This window comes from Mobula hypostoma, chromosome X2, assembly GCF_963921235.1.
Source record: "Mobula hypostoma chromosome X2, sMobHyp1.1, whole genome shotgun sequence".
NCBI classification, from domain to species: domain Eukaryota; kingdom Metazoa; phylum Chordata; class Chondrichthyes; order Myliobatiformes; family Myliobatidae; genus Mobula; species Mobula hypostoma.
In genome coordinates, this window is record NC_086129.1 from 21,240,173 (window position 1) to 21,261,991 (window position 21,819).

General features: G+C 47.3%; 1 protein-coding gene across 3 annotated transcripts in view; it reads left to right on the forward strand.

Annotated features, from left to right (window-relative positions):
- The window catches only part of kirrel3a (kirre like nephrin family adhesion molecule 3a), an 827,580-nt gene that overhangs the window by 624,524 nt on the left and 181,237 nt on the right, over positions 1-21,819 (forward strand). The gene's annotated exons all lie outside the window — the stretch shown is intronic.

Sequence of the window (21,819 nt, forward strand, 5' to 3'; positions counted from 1 at the left end):
CCAGTCGTGCTGTTGTTGAGTCAATCTTGATCTTGTTAATACTATACCACCCAGTACTGATGTAGTTCAGTCTGCAACTCCCAGTCCTGATGTTGATGTGTTAACACACAGTCATTATGTTTTTGTGTCCACATCCAGTCCTGAAGGTTGTTGAGTCCACAAACAATGTCCTGATGTTGTTGAACCTACACCCAGTTCTGATGTTGTTGAACCTACACCCAGTTCTGATGTTGTTGAGTTTATACACAGTCCTGATGGTGTTGAGTCAACACCCAGTCCTGATGTTTTTGAGTCCACAACCAGTCCTGATGTTGTATCCACATCCAATCCTGTTGTTGATGAGTCAACATCATGTCCTGATATTGTTATAGAACATAGAACATAGAATAGTACAGCACAGTACAGGCCCTTCGGCCCACAATGTTGTGCCAACCCTCAAACCCTGCCTCCCATATAAGCCCCCACCTTGGGTTCCTCCATATACCTGTCTAGTAGTCTCTTAAACTTCACTAGTGTATCTGCCTCCACCACTGACTCAGGCAGTGCATTCCACACACCCACCACTCTCTGAGTAAAAAACCTTCCTCTAATATCCCCCTTGAACTTCCCACCCCTTACCTTAAAGCCATGTCCTCTTGTATTGAGCAGTGGTGCCCTGGGGAAGAGGCGCTGGCTGTCCACTCTATCTATTCCTCTTATTATCTTGTATACCTCTATCATGTCTCCTCTCATGCTCCTTCTCTCCAAAGAGTAAAGCCCGAGCTCCCTTAATCTCTGATCATAATGCATACTTTCTAAACCAGGCAGCATCCTGGTAAATCTCCTCTGTACCCTTTCCAATGCTTCCACATCCTTCCTATAGTGAGGTGACCAGAACTGGACACAGTACTCCAAGTGTGGCCTAACCAGAGTTTTATAGAGCTACGTCATTACATCGCGACTCTTAAACTCTATCCCTCGACTTATGAAAGCTAACACCCCATAAGCTTTCTTAACTACCCTATCCACCTGTGAGGCAACTTTCAGGGATCTGTGGACATGTACCCCGAGATCCCTCTGCTCCTCCACACTACCAAGTATCCTGCCATTTACTTTGTACTCTGCCTTGGAGTTTGTCCTTCCAAAGTGTACCACCTCACACTTCTCCGGGTTGAACTCCATCTGCCACTTCTCAGCCCACTTCTGAATCCTATCAATGTCTCTCTGCAATCTTTGACAATCCTCTACACTATCTACAACACCACCAACCTTTGTGTCGTCTGCAAACTTGCCAACCCACCCTTCTACCCCCATATCCAGGTCGTTAATAAAAATCACGAAAAATAGAGGTCCCAGAACAGATCCTTGTGGGACACCACTAGTCACAATCCTCCAATCTGAATGTACTCCCTCCACCACAACCCTACCTTCTGCAGGCAAGCCAATTCTGAATCCACCTGGCCAAACTTCCCTGGATCACATGCCTTCTAACTTTCTGAATAAGCCGACCGTGTGGAACCTTGTCAAATGCCTTACTAAAATCCATATAGATCACATCCACTGCACTCCCCTCATCTATATGCCTGGTCACCTCCTCAAAGAACTCTATCAGGCTTGTTAGACACGATCTGCCCATCACAAAGCCATGCTGACTGTCCTTGATCAGACCATGATTCTCTAAATGCCTATAGATCTTATCTCTAAGAATCTTTTCCAACAGCTTTCTCACCACAGACGTAAGGCTTACTGGCCTGTGATTACCCAGACTAGCCCTACTACCTTTTTTGAACAAGGGAACAACATTCGCCTCCCTCCAATCCTCTGGTACCATTCCCATGGACAACGAGGACATAAAGATCCTAGCCAGAGGCTCAGCAATCTCTTCTCTTGCCTTGTGGAGCAGCCTGGGGAATATTCCGTCAGGCCCCGGGGACTTATCCGTCCTAATGTATTTTAACAACTCCAACACCTCCTCTCCCTTAATATCAACATGCTCCAGAACATCAACCTCACTCATATTGTCCTCACCATCATCAAGTTCCCTCTCATTGGTGAATACCGAAGAGAAGTATTCATTGAGGACCTCGCTCACTTCCACAGCCTCCAGGCACATCTTCCCACCTTTATCTCTAATCGGTCCTACCTTCACTCCTGTCATCCTTTTTTTCTTCACATAATTGAAGAATGCCTTGGGGTTTTCCTTTACCCTACTCACCAAGGCCTTCTCATGCCCCCTTCTTGCTCTTCTCAGCCCCTTCTTAAGCTCCTTTCTTGCTTCCCTATATTCCTCAATAGACCCATCTGATCCTTGTTTCCGGAGCCTCATGTATGCTGCCTTCTTCCACTTGACTAGATTTTCCACCCCACTTGTCACCCATGGTTCCTTCACCCTACCATGTTACCCTGGGTGTTGTATCCACACCCAGTCCTGATGTTGCTGTGTCCACATCAAGTCCTGATTTTGTTGAGTCCATATCCAGTCCTGACATTGTTAAGTCCACACACCCAGTCCTGGTGTTGTTGAATCCACACCCAGTTCTGATGTTGTTGAGCCAATGCCCAGTCATCGTTTTGTTGAGTCCACACCTAGTCCTGGTGTTGTTGAATCCACACCCTGTCCTGATGTTGTTGAGCCAATACCCAGTCCTGATTTTGTTGAGTCCACATCCAGTCCTGATGTTGTTGTGTCCACACCCAGTCCTGGTGTTGTTGAATCCACACCCAGTCCTGGTGTTGTTGAATCCACACCCAGTTCTGATGTTGTTGAGCCAATGCCCAGTCCTGATTTTGTTGAGTCCATACCTACTCCTGGTGTTGTTGAATCCACACCCAGTTCTGATGTTGTTGAGCTAATACCCAGTGCTGATTTTGTTGAGTCCACATCCAGTCCTGATGTTGTTGTGTCCACATCCAGTCCTGATGTTGTTCAGTCAGCACCCAGTACTGATGTAGTTGTGTCCACATCCAATCCTGATGTTGTTCAGTCAACACCAACTCCTGATGTTTTTGAGTCCACATGCATTCCTGATGCTGTTGAGTCATCACCCTGTCCTGATGCTGTTGAGTCCACACCCAGTCCTGATGTTGTTGAGTGAACACCCAGTCCTAATGTTGTTGTGTCCACATCACCTAGTCCTGGTGCTGTTGTGTCAACACCCAGTCCTGATGTTGATGAGTCATCACACAGTCCTGATATTGTTGAGTCAGCACACAGTCCTGATGTTGTTTAGTCAGCACCCAGTCCTGATATGGTTGAGTCCACACCACCCAGTCCTGATGTTGTTGAGTGAACACCCAGTCCTGACGTTGTTGTGTCTACACCCGGTCCCGATATTTTTGTGTCCACACCAGTCCTGGTATTGTTGTGTTGGGCATCCAGTGCTGATGTTGTTAAGTCCACACACGCAGTCCTGATGTTGTTGTGTTCACATCCAGTCCTGACGTTGATAAGTCAACACCCAGCCCTGATGTAGTTGTGTCCACATCCAATCCTGATGTTGCTCAGTCAACACCAACTCCTGATGTTTTTGAGTCCACATGCATTCCTGATGCTGTTGAGTCATCACCCTGTCCTGATGCTGTTGAGTCCACACCCAGTCCTAATGTTGTTGTGTCCGCATCTAGTCCTGAGCTTGTTGAGTCCACACACCCATTCCTGATAATGTTGTGTCCACAATCAGTCCTCGTGTTTTTGAGTCAACACCTAGTCTGGATGTTGTTGAGTGAACACCCAGTCCTGACGTTGTTGGGTCAACACCCAGTCCTGATATGGTTGAGTCCACACCACCCATTCCTGATGTTGATGAGTCCACAACCAGTCCAGATGTTGTTGAGTCAACACGCGGTCCTGATGTTGTTGCATCAACGCCCGGTCCTGATGTTGTTGTGTCCATACCCAGTCCTGGTGTTTTTGAGTCAATAGCCGGTCTTGATTTGTTGAGTCCACACCACCCAGTCATGGTGTTGTTTTGTCCACAGAGAATCCTGATGCTATTGTGTCCACATCCAGTCCTCATGTTGATGAGTCCACATCTGGTACTAATGTTGTTGAGTCCACACACCCTGTCCTGAAGTTGTTGATTCCACAGATCCATTCCTGGTGATTTTGAGTCCACACGCAGTCCACACCCCAGCCTCATTACATTGTGTCCACAATCAGTCCCAGTGTTTTTGAGTCAACACCCAGTCCTTATGTTGTTCTGTCAACACCCAGTCGTGATGTTTTTGAGTGCACACCCAGTCCTGATGTTGTTGTGTCCACATCTAGTCCAGAGTTTGTTGAGTCCACACACTTAGTCCTGATAATGTTGTGTCCACAATCAGTCCCCGTGTTTTTGAGTCAACACTTAGTCCGGATGTTGTTGAGTGAACACCCAGTCCTGATGTTCTTCTGTCAACAACCAGTCCTTATATTGTTGAGTCCACATCCAGTCCTGATGTTGTTCTGTCCACACACCCAGTCCAGATGTTGTTGAGTGAACACCCAGTTCTAATGTTGTTGTGCCCACATCCTGTCCTGATGTTGTTGAGTGAACACCCAGTCCTGACATTGTTGGGTCAACACCCGGTCCTGATGTTGTTGAGTCCACACCCAGTCCTGATGTTGTTGTGTCTACATCCAGTCCCGATATTTTTGTGTCCACAGCAGTCCTGGTATTGTTGTGTTGGGCATCCACTCCTGATGTTATTAAGTCCACACACACAGCCCTGATGTTGTTGTGTCCACATCCAGTCTTGATGTTGTTGATTCCACACCCAGTCCCAGTGTTGCTGAGTCAACACCCAGTCCTGGCGTTGTTGAGTTCACATCCAGTCCTGAGGTTGTTGATTCTGCACCCAGACTTGATGTAGTTGAGTCAACAACCAGTGAAGATATTGTTGAGTCAATACCCAGTCCTGATGTTGTTGAACCCACACCCAGTACTGACGTTGTTGTGTCCACGTCCAGTCCTGTTGTGGATGAGTCCACATCCAGTCCTGAAATTGTTGTGCCATACCCAGTCCTGATATTGTTGTGTCCACATTCCAGTCCTGGTGTTGTTAAGTCCACACACCCAGTGCTGGTGTTGTTGAGTCCACATCCAGTCTTGATGATGTTGCGTCAATACTCAGTCCTGAGTTTGTTGAGTCCACACCACCCAGTCGTGGTGTTGTTGACTCAATCCTGATGTTGTTTACTCTATACCACACAGTACTGATGTTGTTCAGTCTGTAACTCCCAGTCCTCATGTTGTTCACTGGACAAATCCCGGTCCTGATGTTGATGTGTCAACACTCAGTCCTGATGTTGTTGTGTCCACACCCATTCCTGATGTTGATGAGTCCACAACCAGTCCAGATGTTGTTGAGTCAACACGCGGTCCTGATGTTGTTGCATCAACGCCCGGTCCTGATGTTGTTGTGTCCATACCCAGTCCTGGTGTTTTTGAGTCAATAGCCGGTCCTGATTTGTTCAGTCCAACCACCCAGTCTTGGTGTTGCTGTGGCCACATCCAGTCCGGGTGCTATTGTGTCCACATCCTAGTGATTTTGAGTCCATACGCAGTCCACACCCCGGCCTCATTACGTTGTGTCCACAATCAGTCCTTGTGTTTTTGAGTCAACACCCAGTCCTGATGTTGTTGAGTTAACACCCAGTCCTGATGTTGTTCTATCAACACCCAGTCTTGATGTTGTTGTGTCTGCATCCAGTCCTGATGTTGTTGTGTCCACAGCAGTCCTGATGTTGTTGTGTCCACATCCAGTCCTGATGATTTTGGGTCCACTCCCAGTCCTTATGTTGTTGTGCCCACATCCAGTCCTGATGTTGTTCATTCCACACCCAGTCCAGGTATTCTTGTGTAAACACCCTGTCCACACCCAGTCCTGATGCTGTTCTGTCCACATCCAGTCCTGATGTTGTTGAATCAATACCCAGTCCTGATGTTGTTGCGTCAATATCCAGTCCTGATGTTGTTGCGTCAACACCCAGTCCTGTTGCTTTTGAGTCATTACCCAGTCCTGATTTTGTTGAGTCCACACCACCCAGACGTGGTGTTGTTCTGGCCACACCGAGTCCTGATGCTATTGTTATTAAGACTAGACGTTGACTCAACAACATCAGGACTGGATGGGGACTCATCAACATGAGGACTGGATGTGGACACAATAGCATCAGGACTCGGTGTGGCCAGAACAACACCACGTCTGGGTGGTGTGGACTCAACAAAATCAGGACTGGGTAATGACTCAAAAGCAACAGGACTGGGTGTTGACGCAACAACATCAGGACTGGATATTGACGCAACAACATCAGGACTGGGTATTGATGTCCTGATGTTGTTGTGTCCACCCAGTCCTGATGTTGTTGTGTCCACATCCAGTCCTGATGTTGTTGAATCAACACCCAGTCCTGATGTTTTTCAGTCCACACACCCAGTCCAGATGTTGTTAAATGAACACCCAGTCCTAATGTTGTTGTGTCCACATCACCCAGTCCTTGTGTTGTTGAGTCTACATCCAGTCCTGATGTTGATGAGTCATCACCCAGTCCTGATATTGTTGAGTCAGCACACAGTCCTGATGTTGTTTAGTCAGCACCCAGTTCTGATATGGTTGAGTCCACACCACCCAGTCCTGATGTTGTTGAGTGAACACCCAGTCCTGACGTTGTTGTGTCTACACCCGGTCCCGATATTTTTGTGTCCACACCAGTCCTGGTATTGTTGTGTTGGGCATCCAGTGCTGATGTTGTTAAGTCCACACACCCAGTCCTGATGTTGTTGTGTTCACATCCAGTCCTGATGTTGATAAGTCAACAGCCAGTCCTGATGTAGTTGTATCCACATCCAATCCTGATGTTGCTCAGTCAACACCAACTCCTGATGTTTTTGAGTCCACATGCATTCGTGATGTTGTTCTGTCAACACCCAGTCCTTATATTGTCCTGATGGTATCGAGTCTACATCCAGTCCTGATGTTGATGAATCCACACCCAGACCTGATGTTGTTGTGTCCACATCCTGTCCTGATGTTGTTTAGTCAACACCCAGTCCTGATGTGGTTGAGTCCACACCACCCATTCCTGATGTTGTTGAGTGAACACCCAGTCCTGACGTTGTTGGGTCAACACCCGGTCCTGATGTTGTTGAGTCCACACCCGGTCCTGATGTTGTTGTGTCTTCATCCAGTCCCGATATTTTTATGTCCACACCAGTCCTGGTATTGTTGTGTTGGGCATCCAGTCCTAATGTTGTTAAGTCCACACACACAGTCCTGATGTTGTTGTGTCCACATCCAGTCTTGATGCTGTTGATTCCACACACAGTCCCAGTGTTGCTGAGTCAACACCCAGTCCTTGTGTTGTTGAGTTCACATCCAGTCCTGAGGTTGTTGATTCTGCACCCAGACTTGATGTAGTTGAGTCAACAACCAGTGAAGATATTGCTGAGTCAATACCCAGGCCTGATGTTGATGAGTCCACATCCAGTCCTGAAATTGTTGTGCCATACCCAGTCCTTATATTGTTCTGTCCACATTCCAGTCCTCATGTTGTTAAGTCCACACACCCAGTCCTGGTGTTGTTGAGTCCACATGCGGTCTTGATGATGTTGCGTCAATACTCAGTCCTGATTTTGTTGAGTCCACACTACCCAGTCGTGGTGTTGTTGACTCAATCCTGATGATGTTTACTCTATACCACCCAGTACTGATGTTGTTCAGTCTGAAACACCCAGTCCTCATGTTGTTCACTCTACAAATCCCAGTCCTGATGTTGATGTGTCAACACTCAGTCCTGATGTTGTTGTGTCCACACCCATTCCTGATGTTGATGAGTCCACAACCAGTCCAGATGTTGTTGAGTCAACACCCGGTCCTGATGTTGTTGCGTCAAGACCCAGTCCTGATGTAGTTGTGTCCGTACTCAGTCCTGGTGTTTTTGAGTCAATAGCCGGTCCTGGTGTGTTCAGTCCACACCACTCAGTCTTGGTGTTGTTGTGGCCACACCCAGTCCTGGTGCTATTGTGTCCACATCCAGTCCTCATGTTGATGAGTCCACATCTAGTACTGATGTTGTTGAGACCACACACCCTGTCCTGAAGTTGTTGAGTCCACAGATCCATTCCTGGTGATTTTGAGTCCACACGCAGTCCACACCCCGGCCTCATTACGTTGTGTCCACAATCAGTCCTTGTGTTTTTGAGTCAACACCCAGTCCTGATGTTGTTCTATCAACACCCAGTCCTGATGTTGTTGTGTCTGCATCCAGTTCTGATGTTGTTGTGTCCACAGCAGTCCTGATGTTGTTGTGTCCACATCCAGTCCTGATGTTGTTGTGTCTACTCCCAGTCCTTATGTTGTTGTGTCCACATCCAGTCCTGATGTTGTTCATTCCACACCCAGTCCTGGTGTTGTGTCAACAACCAGTCCTGATGTTGTTGATTCCACACCCTGTCCACACCCAGTCTTGATGCTGTTCTGTCCACATCCAGTCCTCATGTTGATCAGTCCACATCCATTCCTGATGTTGTTGAGTCAACACCCAGTCTTAATGTTCTTGTGTCCACATCACACAGTCCTGATGTTGTTGTGTCCACACCCAGTCCTGATGTTGTTGTGTCCACATCCTGTTCTGATTTTGTTGAGTCAACACCCAGTCCTGATATTGTTGAGTCAGCACACAGTCCTGATGTTGTTTCGTCAGCACCCAGTCCTGATATAGTTAAGTCAACACCCAGTCCTGACGTTGTTGGGTCAACACCCGGACTTGATGTTGTTGAGTCCACACCCAGTCCTGATATTGTTGTGTCTACACCCAGTCCCGATAATTTTCTGTCCACACCAGTCCTGGTATTGTTGTGTTGGGCATCCAGTGCTGATGTTGTTAAGTCCACACACCCAGTCCTGATGTTGTGTTCACATCCATTCCTGATGTTGATAAGTCAACACCCAGTCCTGATGTGGTAGTGTCCACATCCAATCCAAATGTTGTTCAGTCAACACCAACTCCCAATGTTTTTGAGTCCACATGCATTCCTGATGCTGTTGAGTCATCACCCTGTCCTGATGTTGTTGAGTCCACATCCGGTCCTGAAGTTTATGAGTCCACGTCCAGTCCTGATGTTGTTGATTCCATCCCTAGTCCTGGTGTTGTTGAGTCAACTCCCTGTCCACACCCACCATCATGATGCTGTTCTTTCCACATCCAGTAGTGATGTGAATGAGTCAACACCCAGTCCTGATGTTGTTGAGTGAACACCCAGTCCTGACATTGTTGGGTCAACACCCAGTCCTGACATTGTTGTGTCTACATCCAGTCCCGATATTTTTGTGTCCACACTGGGCATCCACTCCTGATGTTGTTAAATCCACACACACAGTCCTGATATTGTTGTGTCCACATCCAGTCTTGATGTTGTTGATTCCACACCCAGTCCCAATGTTGCTGAGTCAACACCCAGTCCTGGTGTTGTTGAGTTCACATCCAGTCCTGAGGTTGTTAATTCTGCACCCATACTTGATGTAGTTGAGTCAACAACCAGTGAAGATATTGTTGAGTCAATACCAGTCCTGATGTTGTTGAATCCACACCCAGTACTGATGTTGTTGTGTCCACATCCAGTCCTGATGTGGGTGAGTCCACATCCAGTCCTGAAATTGTTGTGCCATACCCAGTCCTGATATTGTTCTGTCCACATTCCAGTCCCGATGTTGTTAAGTCCACACACCCAGTCCTGGTGATGTTGAGTCCACATCCAGTCTTGATGATGTTGCGTCAATACTCAGTCCTGATTTTGTTGAGTCCACACCACCCAGTCGTGGTGTTGTTGACTCAATCTTGATGTTGTTTACTCTATACCACACAGTACTGATGTTGTTTAGTCTGTAACTCCCAGTCCTCATGTTGTTCACTCTACAAATCCCGGTCCTGATGTTGATGTGTCAACACTCAGTCCGGATGTTGTTGTGTCCACACCCATTCCTGATGTTGTTGAGTCAACACCCAGTCCAGATGTCGTTGAGTCAACACCCAGTCCTGATGTTGTTGCGTCAAGACCCGGTCCTGATGTTGTTGTGTCCGTACCCAGTCCTGGTGTTTTTGAGTCAATAGCCAGTCCTGATTTGTTCAGTCCACACCACCCAGTCTTGGTGTTGTTGTGGCCACACCCAGTCCTGGTGCTATTGTGTCCACATCCAGTACTCATGTTGATGAGTCCACATCTAGTACTGATGTTGTTGAGACCACACACCCTGTCCTGAAGTTGCTGAGTCCACAGATCCATTCCTAGTGATTTTGAGTCCACACGCAGTCCACACCCCGGCCTCATTATGTTGTGTCCACAATCAGTCCTTGTGTTTTTGAGTCAACACCCAGTCCTGATGTTGTTGAGTTAACACCCAGTCCTGATGTTCTGTCAACACCCAGTCCTGATGTTGTTGTGTCTGCATCCAACTCTGATGTTGTTGTGTCCATAGCAGTCCTGATGTTGTTGTGTCCACATCCAGTCCTGGTGCTGTTGAGTCAACATCCAGTCCTGATGTTGTGGTGTCCACATACCGAGTCCTGATGTTGTTGAGTCAACACCCAGTCCTGTTGCTTTTGAGTCCACATACCCAGTTCTGATGTTGTTGTGTCCACATCACACTGTCCTGATGTTGTTCTGTCCTCATCCAGTCCTGGTGATGTTGAGTCAACACCCAGTCCTGATGTTGTGGTGTCCACATACCGAGTCCTGATGTTGTTGAGTCAACACCCAGTCCTGTTGCTTTTGAGTCCACATACCCAGTCCTGCTGTTGTTGTGTCCACACCACACTGTCCTGATGTTGTTGTATCCACATAACACAGTCCTGATGTTGTTGTGTCCACATACAGTCCTGATTTTGTTGAGTCAACACCCAGTCCTGATGTTGTTGAGTCAACACCCAGTCCTGATGTGGTTGTGTCCACATCCAATCCTGATGTTGCTGAGTCAACCCCAACTCCTTATGTTGTTGAGTCCACATCCATTCCTGATGCTGTTGAGTCATCACTTGGTCCTGATGTTGTTGAGTCCACATCCAGTCGTGATGTTGTTGCGTCCACATCGAGTCATGATGTTCTTGATTCCGCCCCCAGTCCTGGTGTCGTTCAGTCAACTCCCTGTCCACACCCAGTCCTGATGCTGTTTTTGTCCACATCTAGTAGTGGTGTGAATGAGTATACATCCAGTCCTGAAGTTTTTGTGTCCACATCCAGTCCTGATGCTGATAAATCCACACCCCCAGTCCTGGTGTTGTTGAATCCACACCAAGTCCTGATGCTGTTGAGTCAATATCCAGTCCTGATGTTGTTGCGTCAACACCCTGTCCTGATGATATTGTGTCCACACCCAGTCCTGTTGTTTTTGAGTCAATACCCAGTCCTGATTTTGTTGAGTCCACACCAAGTCCTGGTGTTGTTGAGTCAATAATCAATCCTGATTTTGTTGAGTCCACACAGAATCCTGATGTTGTTGAGTCAACACCCACTCCTGGTGTTTTTGAGTCCACACCCAGTCCTGATGTTGCTGATTCTGCACCCAGACGTGATGTAGTTGAGTCAACACCCAGTGAAGATATTGTTGAATCAATACCCAGTCCTGATGTTGTTGAATCCACACCCAGTACTGATGTTGTTGTGTCCACATCCAGTCCTGATGTGGATGAGTCCTGAAGTTATTGTGCCATACCCAGTCCTGATGTTGTTGTGTCTACATTACAGTCCTGATGTTGTTAAGTCCACACACCCAGTTCTAGTGTTGTTGAGTCAATCCTGATATTGTTTACTCTATACCACCTAGTATTGATGTTGTTCAGTCTACAAATTCCAGTCCTAATGTTGATGTGTCATTACCCAGTCCTGATGTTGTTGGCTCAACACTCAGTCCTGATGTTGTTGCGTCATCAGCCAGTCCTGATGTTGTTGTGGCCACACCCTGTCCTGATGTTATTGTGTCCACATTTAGTCCTCATGTTGATGAGTCCACACCACCTATTCCTGATGTTGTTGAGTGAACACCCAGTCCTGATGTTGTTGTGTCAACATCCAGTCCTGACGTTGTTGTGTCAACACCCAGTCCTGACATTGTTGTGTTTGCATCCAGTCCTGATGTGGATTAGTTCACATCCAGTTCTGATGTTGTTGAGTTGGCACACCCAGTCCTGATGTTCTTGACTACACCCACCCAGTCCTGGTGTTGTTGAGTCAACACCCAGTCCTGATGTTGAGTCAACACCCAGTCCTGATGTTGTTGAGTCAACACCCAGTACTGATGTTGCTGTGTCAACACAAAGTCCTGATGTTGTTGAGTCAACGCCCAGCCCTGATGTTGTTGTGTCTACATCCAGTACGAATATTGTTCTGCTCAAATCCAGCCCTGATATTGTTGAGTCCACATCCGGTCCGGATGTTCTGAGTCAACACCCAGTCCTGATGTTGTTGTGTCCACATCCAGTCCTGGTGTTGTTAAGTCCACACCCAGTCCTGATGCTGTTGAGTCCACACCACCTGGTCCGGGTGTTGTTGAGTCTACATCCATTCCTAATGTTATTAAATCCAAAGCATTCAGTCTGGTGTTGTTGAGGCAACACCCAGTCCTGATGTTGTTGCATCAACACGCAATCCTGATGTTGTTGAGTCAACACGCAGTCCTGATGTTGTTGCATCAACACGCAGTCCTGATGTTGTTGCGTCAACACGCAGTCCTGATGTTGTTGAGTCAACACCCGGTCCTGATGTTGTTGATGCAACACACAGTCCTGATGTTGTTGAGTCAACGCTCGGTCCTGATGTTGTTGTGTCTACATCCAGTCCTGATATAGTTGTGTTCACATCCAGTCCTGATGTTGTTGTTTCCACATCCGGTCGTGGTGTTACTGAGTCAACAGCCCGTCCTGATGTTGTTGAGTCCAAACCACCCAGTCCTGATGTTGTTGAGTCAACATACAGTGCTGATGTTGTTGTTTCCACATCCAGTCCTGATATTGTTCAGCCACCACCCAGTCCTGATGTTGTTGTGTCAACCCCCAGTCCTGACGTTGTTGTGTCAACACCCAGTCCTGATATTGTTGTGTCAACAACCAGTCCTGATGTTGATGAGTCCACACCCAGTCCTGATATTGATGAGGCAACATCCAATCCACACCTAATCCTGATGTTTTTGTGTCCACATCCAGTCCTGGTGTTTTTGAGTCAACCCCCAATCCTGATGTTTTTGAGTCCACACCCAGTCCTGATGTTGTTGAGTTCACACCACTTGGACCTGGTGTTGTTGAGTCTACAGCCAGTACTGATGTTATTAATTGCAGGGCATTCAGTCCTGGTGTTGTTGAGGCAACACCCAGTCCAGATGTTGTTGCATCAACATGCAGTCCCGATTTTGTTGAGGCAACACCCAGCCCTGATGTTGTTGAGTCAACATACAGTGCTGATAACAACAGGAATTCTGCAGATGCTGGAAATTCAAGCAACACAATCAAAGTTGCTGGTGAACGCAGCAGGCCAAGCAGCATCTGTAGGAAGAGGCGCAGTCGACGTTTCAGGCCGAGACCCTTCGTCAGGACTAACTGAAGGAAGAGTGAGTAAGAGATTTGAAAGTTGGAGGGGGAGGGGGAGATGCAAAATGATAGGAGAAGACAGGAGGGGGAGGGATAGAGCCGAGAGCTGGACAGGTGATAGGCAAAAGGGGATACGAGAGGATCATGGGACAGGAGGTCCGGGAAGAAAGACGGGGGGGGGGGTGACCCAGAGGATGGGCAAGAGGTATATTCAGAGGGACAGAGGGAGAAAAAGGAGAGTGAGAGAAAGAATGTGTGCATAAAAATGAGTAACAGATGGGGTACGAGGGGGAGGTGGGGCCTAGCGGAAGTTAGAGAAGTCAATGTTCATGCCATCAGGTTGGAGGCTACCCAGACGGAATATAAGGTGTTGTTCCTCCAACCTGAGTGTGGCTTCATCTTTACAGTAGAGGAGGCCGTGGATAGACATGTCAGAATGGGAATGGGATGTGGAATTAAAATGTGTGGCCACTGGGAGATCCTGCTTTCTCTGGCGGACAGAGCGTAGATGTTCAGCAAAGCGGTCTCCCAGTCTGCGTCGGGTCTCACCAATATATAAAAGGCCACATCGGGAGCACCGGACGCAGTATATCACCCCAGTCGACTCACAGGTGAAGTGATGCCTCACCTGGAAGGACTGTTTGGGGCCCTGAATGGTGGTAAGGGAGGAAGTGTAAGGGCATGTGTAGCACTTGTTCCGCTTACACGGATAAGTGCCAGGAGGGAGATCAGTGGGGAGGGATGGGGGGGACGAATGGACAAGGGAGTTGTGTAGGGAGCGATCCCTGCGGAATGCAGAGAGAGGGGGGGAGGGAAAGATGTGCTTAGTGGTGGGATCCTGTTGGAGGTGGCGGAAGTTACGGAGAATAATATGTTGGACCCGGAGGCTGGTGGGGTGGTAGGTGAGGATCAGGGGAACCCTATTCCTAGTGGGGTGGTGGGAGGATGGAGTGAGAGCAGATATACGTGAAATGGGGGAGATGCGTTTAAGAGCAGAGTTGATAGTGGAGGAAGGGAAGCCCCTTTCTTTAAAAAATGAAGACATCTCCCTCGTCCTAGAATGAAAAGCCTCATCCTGAGAGCAGATGCGGCGGAGACGGAGGAATTGCGAGAAGGGGATGGCGTTTTTGCAAGAGACAGGGTGAGAAGAGGAATAGTCCAGATAGCTGTGAGAGTCAGTAGGCTTATAGTAGACATCAGTGGATAAGCTGTCTCCAGAGACAGAGACAGAAAGATCTAGAAAGGGGAGGGAGGTGTCGGAAATGGACCAGGTAAACTTGAGGGCAGAGTGAAAGTTGGAGGCAAAGTTAATAAAGTCAACGAGTTCTGCATGCGTGCAGGAAGCAGCGCCAATGCAGTCGTCGATGTAGCAAAGGAAAAGTGGGGGACAGATACCAGAATAGGCACGGAACATAGATTGTTCCACAAACCCAACAAAAAGGCAGGCATAGCTAGGACCCATACGGGTGTCCATAGCTACACCTTTAGTTTGGAGGAAATGGGAGGAGCAAAAGGAGAAATTATTAAGAGTAAGGACTAATTCCGCTAGACGGAGCAGAGTGGTGGTAGAGGGGAACTGATTAGGTCTGGAATCCAAAAAGAAGCGTAGAACTTTGAGACCTTCCTGATGGGGGATGGAAGTATATAAGGACTGGACATCCATGGTGAAAATAAAGCGGTGGGGGCCAGGGAACTTAAAATCATCGAAAAGTTTAAGAGCGTGAGAAGTGTCACAAACATAGGTCGGAAGGGATTGAACAAGGGGTGATAAAACAGTGTCGAGGTATGCAGAAACGAGTTCGGTGGGGCAGGAGCAAGCTGAGACAATAGGTCGGCCAGGACAGGCAGGTTTGTGGATCTTGGTCTTGCCCATCCTCTGGGTCACCCCCCCCCCCCCCCGCCGCCCTGTCTTTCTTCCCGGACCTCCTGTCCCATGACCCTCTCGTATCCCCTTTTGCCTATCACCTGTCCAGCTCTCGGCTCTATCCCTCCCCCTCCTGTCTTCTCCTATCATTTTGCATCTCCCCCTCCCCCTCCAGCTTTCAAATCCCTTACTCACTCTTCCTTCAGTTAGTCCTGACAAAGGGTCTCGGCCTGAAACGTCGACTGCGCCTCTTCCTATAGATGCTGCTTGGCCTGCTGCGTTCACCAGCAACTTTGATGTGTGATACAGTGCTGATGTTGTTGTTTCCACATCCAGTCCTGATGTTGTTTAGTCAACACCCAATCCTGATGTTGTTGTCCACATCGAGTCATTTTGTTTCTCAGTCACCACCCATTCCTGACTTCGATGAGTCAACATCCAGTCCCGATGTTGCTGTGTCAACAACCAGTCCTGATGTTGATGAGTCCACACCCAGTCCTGATATTGATGAGGCAACATCCAATCCACACCTAATCCTGATGTTGTTGTGTCCACATCCAGTCCTGATGTTTTTGAGTCAACCCCCAATCCTGATATTTTTGAGTCCACATCCAGTCCTGATGTGGATTAGTCCACTTCCAGTTCTGATGTTGTTGAGTCCACAACACCCAGTCCTGATGTTGTTGTGTCCACATCCAGTCCATATGTTTTTCAGTAACCACCCAGTCCTGATGTTGATGAGTCAACACCCAGTCCTGATGTTGTTGTCCACATCCAGTCACTATGTTTTTCAGTCACCACCCAGTCCTGATGTTGTTGTGTCAACGCCCATCCTGATGTTGTTGATGCAACACACAGTTCTGATATTGTTGAGTCAACGCTCAGTCCTGATGTTGTTGTGTCTACATCCAGTCCTGATATTGTTGTGTTCACATCCACCCCGATATTGTTGAATCCACATCCAGTTCTGATGTTGTTGAGTCCACACCCAGTCCTGATATTGATGAGGCAACATCCAATCCACACCTAATCCTGATGTTGTTGTGTCCACATCCAGTCCTGATGTTTTTGAGTCAACCCCCAATCCTGATGTTTTTGAGTCCACATCCAGTCCTGATGTGGATTAGTCCACTTCCAGTTCTGATTTTGTTGAGTTCACACACCCAGTCCTGATGTTGTTGCATCAACATGCAGTCCTGATGTTGTTGTGTCCACAGCCAGGCCTGACGTTGTTTACTCAACACCCAGTCCTGATTTTGTTGTGTCAACACCCAGCCCTGATGTTGTAGAGTCAACATACAGTGCTGATGTTGTTGTTTCCACATTCAGTCCTGATGTTGTTGTCCACATCCAGTCACTATGTTTTTCAGTCACCATCCAGTCCTGATGTTGTTTAGTCAACACCCAGTCCTGATGTTGTTTTGTCCACATCGAGTCATTTTGTTTTTCAGTCACCACCCATTCCTGACTTTGATGAGTCAACATCCAGTCGCGATGCTGCTGTGTCAACAACCAGTCCTGATGTTGATGAGTCCACACCCAGTCCTGATATTGATGAGGCAACATCCAATCCACACCTAATCCTGATGTTGTTGTGTCCACATCCAGTCCTGGTGTTTTTGAGTCAACCCCCAATCCTGATGTTTTTGAGTCCACATCCAGTCCTGATGTGGATTAGTCCACTTCCAGTTCTGATGTTGTTGAGTAAACACCCAGTCCTGATGTTGTTGAGTTCACACCACCTGGTCCTGGTGTTGTTGAGTCTACAGCCAGTACTGATGTTATTAATTGCAGGGCATTCAGTCTGGTGTTGTTGAGGCAACACCCAGTCCTGATGTTGTTGAATCCACAACACCCAGTCCTGATACTGTTGCGTCAACACACAGTCCTGATGTTGTTGAGTCCACAACACCCAGTCCTGATGTTCTTGTGTCCACATCCAGTCCATGTGTTTTTCTGTAACCACCCAGTCCTGATGTTGTTGAGTCAACACACAGTGCTGATGTTGTTGTCCACATCCAGTGATTATGTTTTCCAGTAACCACCCAGTCCTGATATTGATGAGTCAACACCCAGTCCTGATGTTGTTGTGTCCACAGCCAGTCCTGATGTTGTTTAGTCAACACCCAGTCCTGATGTTGTTGATGCAACACCCTGTCCTGATGTTGTTGTGTCCACAGCCAGCCCTGATGTTGTTTAGTCAACACCCTGTCCTGATGTTGTTGATGCAACACCCTGTCCTGATGTTGTTGATGCAACACCCTGTCCTGATGTTGTTGTGTCCACAGCCAGCCCTGATGTTGTTTAGTCAACACCCTGTCCTGATGTTGTTGTGTCAACACCACCTGGTCCTGGTGTTATTGAGTTAAAACCCAGTCCTGATGTTGTTTAGTCAACACCTAGTCCTAATGTTGTTGTGTCCACAACCAGTCCTGATGTTGTTTAGTCAACACCCAATCCTGATGTTTTTGTGTCAACACCCAGTCCTGATGCTTTTGTGTCAACACCCAGTCCTGATATTACTGTGTCAACACCCAGTCCTGATATTACTGTGTCAACACCCAGTCCTAATATTATTGTGTCCTCATCCAGTCCTAGTTTTGTTTCGTCAACACCCAGTCCTAATGTTTTTGAGTCCACACCACCTCGTCCTGATGTTTTTGAGTCCACTCCCAGTCCTGATGTTGTTGTGTCAACACCACCTGGTCCTGATGTTGTTGAGTCTACACCACCTGGTTCTGGTGTTGTTGTGTCCACATCCAGTCCATATGTTTTTCAGTAACCACCCAGTCCTGATGTTGTTGAGTCAACACACAGTGCTGATGTTGCTTTGTCCACATCGAGTCATTTTGTTTTTCAGTCACCACCCATTCCTGACTTTGATGAGTCAACATCCAGTCGCGATGCTGCTGTGTCAACAACCAGTCCTGATGTTGATGAGTCCACACCCAGTCCTGATATTGATGAGGCAACATCCAATCCACACCTAATCCTGATGTTGTTGTGTCCACATCCAGTCCTGGTGTTTTTGAGTCAACCCCCAATCCTGATGTTTTTGAGTCCACATCCAGTCCTGATGTGGATTAGTCCACTTCCAGTTCTGATGTTGTTGAGTAAACACCCAGTCCTGATGTTGTTGAGTTCACACCACCTGGTCCTGGTGTTGTTGAGTCTACAGCCAGTACTGATGTTATTAATTGCAGGGCATTCAGTCTGGTGTTGTTGAGGCAACACCCAGTCCTGATGTTGTTGAATCCACAACACCCAGTCCTGATACTGTTGCGTCAACACACAGTCCTGATGTTGTTGAGTCCACAACACCCAGTCCTGATGTTCTTGTGTCCACATCCAGTCCATATGTTTTTCTGTAACCACCCAGTCCTGATGTTGTTGAGTCAACACACAGTGCTGATGTTGTTGTCCACATCCAGTGATTATGTTTTCCAGTAACCACCCAGTCCTGATATTGATGAGTCAACACCCAGTCCTGATGTTGTTGTGTCCACAGCCAGTCCTGATGTTGTTTAGTCAACACCCAGTCCTGATGTTGTTGATGCAACACCCTGTCCTGATGTTGTTGTGTCCACAGCCAGCCCTGATGTTGTTTAGTCAACACCCTGTCCTGATGTTGTTGATGCAACACCCTGTCCTGATGTTGTTGATGCAACACCCTGTCCTGATGTTGTTGTGTCCACAGCCAGCCCTGATGTTGTTTAGTCAACACCCTGTCCTGATGTTGTTGTGTCAACACCACCTGGTCCTGGTGTTATTGAGTTAAAACCCAGTCCTGATGTTGTTTAGTCAACACCTAGTCCTAATGTTGTTGTGTCCACAACCAGTCCTGATGTTGTTTAGTCAACACCCAATCCTGATGTTTTTGTGTCAACACCCAGTCCTGATGCTTTTGTGTCAACACCCAGTCCTGATATTACTGTGTCAACACCCAGTCCTGATATTACTGTGTCAACACCCAGTCCTAATATTATTGTGTCCTCATCCAGTCCTAGTTTTGTTTCGTCAACACCCAGTCCTAATGTTTTTGAGTCCACACCACCTCGTCCTGATGTTTTTGAGTCCACTCCCAGTCCTGATGTTGTTGTGTCAACACCACCTGGTCCTGATGTTGTTGAGTCTACACCACCTGGTTCTGGTGTTGTTGTGTCCACATCCAGTCCATATGTTTTTCAGTAACCACCCAGTCCTGATGTTGTTGAGTCAACACACAGTGCTGATGTTGCTTTGTCCACATCGAGTCATTTTGTTTTTCAGTCACCACCCATTCCTGACTTTGATGAGTCAACATCCAGTCCCGATGTTGCTGTGTCAACAACCAGTCCTGATGTTGATGAGTCCACACCCAGTCCTGATATTGATGAGGCAACATCCAATCCACACCTAATCCTGATGTTGTTGTGTCCACATCCAGTCCTGGTGTTTTTGAGTCAATCCTCAATCCTGATGTTTTTGAGTCCACACCCAGTCCTGATGTGGATTAGTCCACTCCCAGTTCTGATGTTGTTGAGTAAACACCCAGTCCTGATGTTGTTGGGTTCACACCACCTGGTCCTGGTGTTGTTGAGTCTACAGCCAGTACTGATGTTATTAATTGCAGGGCATTCAGTCCTGGTGTTGTTGAGGCAACACCCAGTCCAGATGTTGTTGTGTAAACACACAGTCCTGATGTTGTTGTGTAAACACACAGTCCTGATGTTGTTGAGTCCACACCAAATCCTAATGTTGATGAGTGAACAACCAATCCACACCCAATCCTGATGTTGTTCTGTCCACCCCCAGTCCTGGTGTTGTTGAGTCCCAGGCATCCAGTCCTGATGTTGTTCTGCGTCCACCCACTCAGTCCTGCTGTTGGTTTGTGTCCACATCACCCATTTCTGCCTCAATGACCATCCTGCAGCTGTAATTGCATCCACTGTGATGGAGTTCTTGGAGAGGTTGGTCATGATGCATATCAACTTCTGCCAGCAGACTGCATAGATCAGCTGCAATTTGCCTACCGTCACAACAGGAGAACAGCAGATGCTATTTCATTATCTCCTCATTCAATCTTGGAACTCCTGGACATTGAAGATGCATTCATCAGGTTGCTCTTCATTGACTGCAACTCATTGTTCAAAACTATCATCCCCTCAAAACTAAACAATGAGCTCCAAGACCTCAGTCTCAATCTCTCCTTGTGCAATTGGATCCTGAATTTCCTCTTACGTAGACCACAGTCAGTTCGTACTTCCAATAACATCTTCTCCACAATCTCCATCAGCACAGGTGCTCCACAAGGCTGTGTGCTTTGCCCCCTGCTCTGCTTACTTCACACTTATAACTGTGTGGTTAAGCACAGCTCCAGTGCTGTACTTAAGTGTGCTGATTGTTGTTGGCCAAATCAAATCAGCATTAAGGAAGGATGGTGTCGTTACAGTGTTTCATTGATCCTATTACATTTTTATACTGTCAATGCCTGCAAGAAAATGAATCACAGGTGATATATGCGGTGTGTGCTTTGATGATGAATTGGCATTGAACTTTGAACTTTGGTGCTGGTGTGTCCCACAGCACTCACTCTTGGTTATGGTGCCTGTTCACCGTACTCCTGGTGTTGGTGTGTGTCCCACAGCAGCTTGGTGTAGGACACACAACTCCTGGTATTGGCTTGTACCCCTGAGCAGGCATGCTTGGCATTAGGTTGTCCGTCTGATGGAGTACCAGCCAGGGCTGGACCATACAGAGGTGGTAACAAGAAGGATACTCTTCCCACAGTTGCCAACTGCCTCAGCAATGATCCACCCGTGTAGGGAAGGTGGAAATCGGCTGGAGTTTTCAACATGGAAGCAGCAAGGCTCAGGGCAGTAAGCTGAGAACAAGAGCAAAGAAAATCAGCACAGGTATACTAATAAAAAAAGGGATATTTCTTTGCTTTTATTCAACATCTATTCATGAGAATAATATTGGAGGCAGGTTGCAGCTGACTCATAAAACAACTGAAAATCCAAACGTATGAGCATGCAATTTAGGAGTGGGATCAGACTGCCCTCCCCTCAATCCTGCTCAACCATTTAATAGGATCATGGCCGATATGTATCATTTTAACTGCGACTCCACCTGCAGTAACATCTCCCTCCTCTGTTCGCCTGAAGCACACTCCAAAGCTCTGCTCTGAGGAAGAGTCTTCCAAATATTTGAGACCTCCTGAGAGAAAAAGAATCTCATCTCATCTCTGTTTTAAATGAGAGACCCTTCTTTTTAAAGAGTGACCCCCAGTTCTAGATTCTCCTACGTGAGGAAATCTGAAATAATGTCAGACAATGCTGGAACCATGCAGGTAGGTAAGAATGCATGTGTGCCAAGAAATTTGCAGTTAATACTGTAATTTTGACTTCCAACATAATTACATGTTGCATCATCCATGTAG